At 39.0% G+C, this 7,315-nt stretch overlaps 1 long non-coding RNA gene across 1 annotated transcript; it reads left to right on the top strand.

Annotated features, from left to right (window-relative positions):
* The first annotated feature begins 2,592 nt into the window (after positions 1-2,592).
* On the top strand, positions 2,593-5,282 carry LOC115247640 (uncharacterized). Its single transcript, XR_003886693.1, has 3 exons — positions 2,593-2,653; positions 3,666-3,700; positions 5,223-5,282. It is a non-coding gene; the product is annotated as an uncharacterized lncRNA (long non-coding RNA).
* Positions 5,283-7,315: the final 2,033 nt, after the last annotated feature.

The raw sequence follows: 7,315 nt of genomic DNA, 5'->3' as shown, positions 1-7,315 counted from the left end.
CTTTTCCACACAATTCTCTTATAACGGTCACAGCCGTCTCACCAATCACGGATGTAGAACTACTCATGTTGCCCACAGATGGATATGCCAGGACTATGGCAAAACTGATTTGTAACTGTTTTGTAACTCCCGCCATTCCTTATTAAAAACAGGTGGGCAAGGGAGAATGGCGGGAGGCGGGAGGGAGAAAGGGAGGTGGAGGGGGGGGGGGGGGGGGGGGGACAGATGTGGGCGGGTTCAGGGAAAGGTCAACCTGTCACTTTGACAAGAAGTGGTCCATTTCTTCTCTTATCATTGTAATATTGAATTTTATTGAACTGCGCAAGAGAAGAAAACACAACAATGCCAACATGTCGGCACTGAAATGTGTGTAAGAGTACTCCTGAGTGTTCGTAGGATTTGTTCTTACCTACGCATAAATCCAGGATGAGAAGAAATTGGTGAATGCCACAATCTTCGTAAAATGTTCGTAAGTGGGACTTAAGAACAAATTTGTTCGTAAGAACGGTTCGTGAATGAGGCCCAGTGTCTTCTGTTTCCAAGAACTGGCGAGATAGAGCGTCAGGCTTGACGTGCAGGAGCCTGGCCGATAGGAGAGGGAAAAGTTGAATCTGGTAAAGAACAAGGACCACCTGGCCTGACGGGAGTTTAATCTCTTCGCTGAACGGATGTACTCCAGGTTCTTGTGGTCTGTCCAAACCAGGAAGGGCAATTTAGTCCCCTCCAACCAGTGACACCATTCCTCCAACGCCAGTTTCACCGCCAACAGTTCTCGGTTCCCAATGTCATAATACCTTTCTGCCGGAGACAGACATCGGGGGAAGAAGGCACAGAGGTGCATTTTTTGGTCATCAGCAGAGTGTTGAGAGAGAGAACGGCTCAGATCAGAAGCATCCACCTCTACTATGAACTGCCTTTCAGGATCGAAACCAGGAGAATGGGAGCCAAGGTGAACCGGGTCTTGAGGTTATGGAATGCCTCCTCGGCAGCCTGGGACCAACGGAAGGGTACCTTGGAGGAGGTGAGAGCAGTGAGTGGAGCAGCCACGGTGCTGTATCCCCGGATGAACCTTCGGTAAAAGTTGGCGAACCCTAGGAACCGTTACAGCCGTTTCTGGGACTCGGGGACGGGTCAGGAGGTTTTGTTTTTTAAGCCTGCTGCACTGTACATCATGTGGTTCCAGTCTAGCCTCTCCCATACTCACAATGTTAAATGACAGTTGAAAGGGGAATTCCATGCCTAAAACAAATACCCTAGGGACACCTTTACCCACAGGAGGCTGAAGTTTGAATCAAGACCATTTTAGCTATAGTTTGAATGGTGTTTTTAGGTGAAAATATGGTAGCTTTGTGGGACGTCAAACATAGGTCAAATTATGACTTTTCTGAGCCTTATTCCCAGAGGCAGACATTCAGACATTAAAAAAAGGCATAGCACATAATTTGCATATGTTTTGGTGTACTTTGGTGCCTGCACGCCAAACATTGTGGGAGGACATGCATGATGAGGGTTTTTTAGAATAAGAATACAATAAGAATAAAAATATTTTTATTTTTATTTTGAGTTTTTCTGGGGTCTTTGTTGAGCGTAGCAGCCCCGACTTTGAGACCATATAAAATCCTCCTTGCTGAGGCACATGTTTTGATGTGCATGTCATTAATGTGCAACCAAGTAGTTTGAGTTTTTGTGGCCACGTTTCGAGGATTATAACCTGTGCACACAGAATTATCTTGATTCTACTATTGTGTTAAAGTGTATGCCATACAGGTCACTGAAAATGCAATGTAGACAACAACAAGGAAGTTCTCTTTTAAGATGATTTATTAGTAAAAACAAAAAACGCGTCAAGCAAATTAAGTGGGCGAAGTCGAGATGAGGGCAGGCAGAAAAGATGAGGCAGGTGAGGCGAGTCGCAAGAAATAAAAGACATCTAAAAAAACATTCAGTAAAGTCTTTTTGAAAGAACAATACTGGAGCCAATATGTGATTCAACCTGGCAGAGTATAGGAGAGAAAGCTGGAGTTAAATACTGCAGGTTTTGAACAGCAGATGGGAAGCAGGTGAGGAACCACAGGGGAGTGATCAGAAAATCAGACCAGCCACGGCCAGCCTGCACAGACAAGGGAAACTAACAAGACACAAGCACGAAGGGCTGGAAAATGGACCAACCCACCACATCCTTCTATTTTGTGCCTAAACATCGATTTATTTTTTTTACAGAGGACTTTAAATTTAGTGCATGATTTAAAATATATAATAATACGTAATACATCATCTTATTTACACTGTAAAAACTGGGAATGGGGTTTAGTAACAATTAATAAAAAAAATAACAATGTATACATAATAAAAAAGACTATGTGCAGTTGTGAATCAAAATGAGCTAAATTGAACAAATTTAAATGAATTATTGATTGAAATTTAATAAGTTTTGTTTGAATAAAATCAGTTTAAAACCATTGTGTACATTTTAATAGTATTTTATGAGAAAGGCCAAATATTCAAAAAAATTGATCAATTCTACTAGCTGGGAGGTTTTTGGTTTTAATCACTTTTTTTTTACACTTGAGCCCAGTGCATTTTGGGTCACTTCCCGCCACATGGACGTTATTCCCCATCTGCAACAGATTTCACGCATTGCTGTTTCCCAAAGGTAAGAACAGTTTAATTGCTGGTGTTTTACAAACAATTTATAACCAAATTTCTGTAGTAGCGGAACATTAATTCGCGTCACTTCCACATAGATTCTAGTTAAGTTTCCAAACAAGTTAACTTCACTGTGTTGCAATTTGAAATTATATTAGCATTAAAATTAAATTAAAATATAAAAGTAATGCAGTTATTTTAACGTCAGTTCCTAGAGTATAATGTTATACTAAGTGTAACAGCCTAGGATATCAGCTAATCTACGTCTTCTAGTAGACTTCGATCTGGGTTTCCATCTTAGCATGCTAGCTAGCAGGTAGCCGACGCACAGGCACGTGAACACTCGTAAGAGACTCTAACCAAAACTAACACTCAACGCTTCTGCTCTCACAGGTTAGTCTACACTTGCACAATTTCGGGTTCTTAAGTGAACTTAAATAAGTATATTTTTCAGCTTTCACAATGTTAATATTTCATTTCGGGAGAGCAACTAGCGATTTTTATATATATATTATTTAATAATAAATTCTGTCTACCATTGTGTTTTGTGCACTGGCTTCCAGCTGGTGCTGCGACCGTCGCGCGACAGTTTAACCTCTCCGTTACCGTAACGGACAGTGACGTCACAGACGTAGCTTCTCAGCTAACTCAATCACTTTTTTCAGTTCAATACTAAAGCCATATGGTTTTTATACAAAAATGGTACTATTATCTCGGTATGTATTAAAAAAATGAATAAGCGATTATGGGTTAAAGGGTCTTTCACAGACTGACTACAGAAACACGTGAATATTCGCTTCTTATCTCTACCCAAGAAATATCACCTAAAACAATGATGTGCTAAGCTCATAGAGTAAAAAACAAGACAGATGTGTGCCATGTTCAGTTTTTCTTTTGCTACTTGTGTGTTTGGTACATTTTCTAAGTATCTCCTAACTGTTTGTTTCTTCTAATATGTTCCCTTTTATATGTGTATAATATAGGTTTATACAGTTGACCTAATATGAATTTCATTTCAGGTGCATGAAAATCTTCGACTGCAGTTCATTAATAGGTATGTAGTACTCTTATATACAGTACAGAATATGCTGTGATACCAGATTTCACATACAGTGCATGCTGTGTAAATGTTTGTGGTGCATGTGGTTGTTGAAAAGCATATTTACAGATTGTCAGTTAAGTTCAAAACCTGCAGTTCCAACCTGAATGAATTGAAAGTTGAAAAATGAAGATATTGAAATACTGAGTGAATATTTCTCATAGATATACAATAAGCTTTCATGACATGATTCTTGGTGAGTTTTGTCATGCTGACACTAATTGTCATTTTTAGTAATAATTTAACATTGTTGAGCATTCTTTATATGCCAGACAAAAACCATGTAAAAGAAATGTACATCAACACCAAAAAGTAAAATCCCATAGGCCAACCTGTTATGTGTAATGGTACATAATTCAATTAGACCTGTCAGATGCACGCTACCAGTTACATAGAAAGTGATTTTTTTTTTCTTATTACTTTGGTTTTTGACTATGAGATGGCAGTGTAAGATCTGCAAGTCTGCAAGGGGAATCTACTGAAGCATTATAGACTACAACATGCAACATTTGGTCGTGGGCAATCCCAGCCATGCCTGTATGACAGTTGCCCTTGCACATTTAAAACACTGAGTGCCCTTCGCACACATTTGTGTAGATACCATGCAGCTGAAGAAAGTCTACAACCAAGAACCAGCTCTGCCTTCAAGTGTCCAGTTTGCAACGGTTGTTATTCTACAGAGAAGGACTACTTTCATCATATTGGACAGCATCTGAGGAATCATGAAACTATCTTTTGTGTATTTGAAGGATGTAACTTTCGGACAAATATATATAATACATTTCTGAAACACAAAAGCAGAAGACACACATCCTGTTCTTTGAGTGATTTTAAGCAAGAGGTGTATGAGAGTCATCATAATCAGACTGTTGACCATTCTGATTTACCAGAGGCCTGTGAGGCTGAGGGCACTAGTTTAGATTGTGATCAGGCAAGTGCATCAAACTTGGTTCTTAAAAAAATTGGCTTACTTCTGCTCAAGCTAGAAGGCATCTATAATGCTTCAGGGAAGTGCATTGATGCCTTGGTTGACGACCTTCACTTCATCTCATCTTCAGCATCTATTGCAGCAGTAAAAAACATTCTTGATACAACATTAAAATTGAATAAATGCGTTGTTGATCAATTGGTCATAACAGACTTGGCAGAAAAGCTGTGACTGCTTCAAAGGTCAAAGCAAACATACTTGAGAAACTGGCTGAAACTATATATACATACACAGCCTATCCATCAAGTGCACAGATTAGTGATGTTGCTGAGGGACTTGTGAACAAATATCCTTGTCTCAAGGAACCTGGCTCTTTCTCAGGTTACTATGGCTGGCAACAAAGAGTCAAGTACAAAATGGCAAATTACGGTGTTCCTGAAGTGATGTGTAATTCACTGAAACGCAAGAGCCATGCGGACCAGAAGTCTGCCAAGAATGTAAAAAAGCCTCGTAAGACAGAGGTTAACTACCTCCCTCCTTACCCAGCAGGAGAGAATGAAGAAACTCAAGAACAGGAAAGGATTCAGTTGCTTACTGAAGTAAGGAAAAGGGCCAACAACCAATTGATAAAAGAAAAAATGACCAAAACATTTGTGCACAGAAGACATGAGATCATCAACCTTTCACCCAGCGTAGAGGACATCAAAGCCAGATGGCCTGCTGTGTTTGAGATGCCTCACGTGAGTTACAAGTGCACGCTATTTAGAAATCTTTCTATTGTGGAGGCCTGCACTGTGGTTTTGAATATTTAGTTCTTGGATACAATACAGCTGCTTGTTAGATCCATTATATTAAAGTTATCTCTTATTTGCTTTTACCTTGTTATATTCTTTATTCTTGTTATATTGCTTCTCATTACTTAATGTTTCTTATTATTTGTTAATGCTTAATGTTCATGATGCTTGATATGTCAACTCGAACTTCTCTGGTCAAGGGCGACAGAAATGCAGCTGCTGTGGAGAAGTGGCATTGACTGGAGACAAAGCTGCAGAGCCTGACCCAGGAGGTGTTCTTTTAATCTGTCTGATATACTGTAGAAGAATGTGCTGTGTGCGAGCTAAGCTAATCAAATCAGTGAAGACCTACGTATAATCTCACCATTATGATTTACGGTTCCTTGCTTTGTTTGGGACCTGCTATCTTGTGTTTTCCCCCTCCCTTAGACACATTTGACTTCTGTGTAACTAGGAACCTCCTATTTTCAATAAAAGAAGGATGGCGGAAGTTGTGCCTCAGAACGTGTTGGAGATCTGTAACTGAGCACATCTCCCCGTTCTCCTTGCAAGTAAAATTCAAAACTGTTGTCTTTGCCTCATTTGTTTTTCTCGTGTTTCAGGTCATTTGAACCTAACACTGCTACATTACTGTTAACTGCCACCAACTCCAGAGTTCTTTATTTTTTGTTTCAAAATTAAAAATTATATAATGGTAGCCAAAACATTGTATTAACATGATGTGCTGTCAGATGGAGAGTAAACACAAAGGTAAAAAAAAAGGTATATCAACATGATGATCAGAATTAGGTTGCTTCCTTCTTTTAAAGATGTTAAGGGTAAAACTATGTACACTTGTAAAATCTAAAGCTTTAGGGCTGTTTTCATCGATTGCCTTTCAGATCCAGGATGAATTTTACAGGATCACAATGGTGCACCTTGAGTCAAAGTTCATGTCCAAGCTGGATGAGTACACTTCTGGGCTCATGAAACTTTTCCATTCCAAGGGCGGAACCATGGGATTGAAGTTGCAGGCTATCCTACTCAAGGTATCCTTCAGTGATTATTATGTTTGTTAATGCTTTATTTTAGTTATTCACATTTGTAATGTTCAGGTTTTATTGAAATTGTTGAATTATGATCCCTCCAGTGTATTTTCTGTTACCAGTAACTTTGAACATCTGACCTGTTTAGCACCAGCTATTACTCATCTCCCTGTGGTTTCTGCTTAAAGGAGTAGTTCAACATTTTAGATATTTTTTATTAGCATTCCCTGTAAGAGTTAGATTTTCAGAATGAAAATAAAGCTCTTATATAAAGCTGCATAACTACCAGCAGCATAACTAACTAAGTAGCATCACTAACTGGAAATTGGGGTAATTGGCTTGTCTAGCTCTATCTGAAGAAATCAAAATTATCCTACCAGCGCATACAAAGCTCATGGCATGTTATAGCTTGTTTGCGTAATCTGTACAAAAAGCAAAAATATGTGGTGGTTTTATGGAGATTCACGTGCTTTGTACAGTTCATTTGCTGGGACCAATGACAGTCAGTAGAGACACAACTAGTTCCCTGGAAACCTCAATATTGACACAAAGTGTCAATTAAATAAAATAAATGAAATTGTTAGGAGACAGTTTAACAATAATATAATCCACCTAGTGTTGAAATTTGTTTTGGGCCAGTGAATGATTTTTACATTATGAAGTTGCATATTTATTTTTGTCATTTCAGGCTTTTCCTAGCATCAGCGTGACCCGAGATGTTGTCATTCGGTGTTTGATTGTGTATCTTGGGTAATCTACGGATCAGCTCTTAAAAGAGTATAATGTAAGTTGAAGTACATGTGAAAAGATAGATATACACTTC

The sequence above is a fragment of the Takifugu rubripes genome, chromosome 21 (assembly GCF_901000725.2).
Source record: "Takifugu rubripes chromosome 21, fTakRub1.2, whole genome shotgun sequence".
Classification (NCBI taxonomy): domain Eukaryota; kingdom Metazoa; phylum Chordata; class Actinopteri; order Tetraodontiformes; family Tetraodontidae; genus Takifugu; species Takifugu rubripes.
This window is presented reverse-complemented; position numbering and strand designations above follow the sequence as displayed.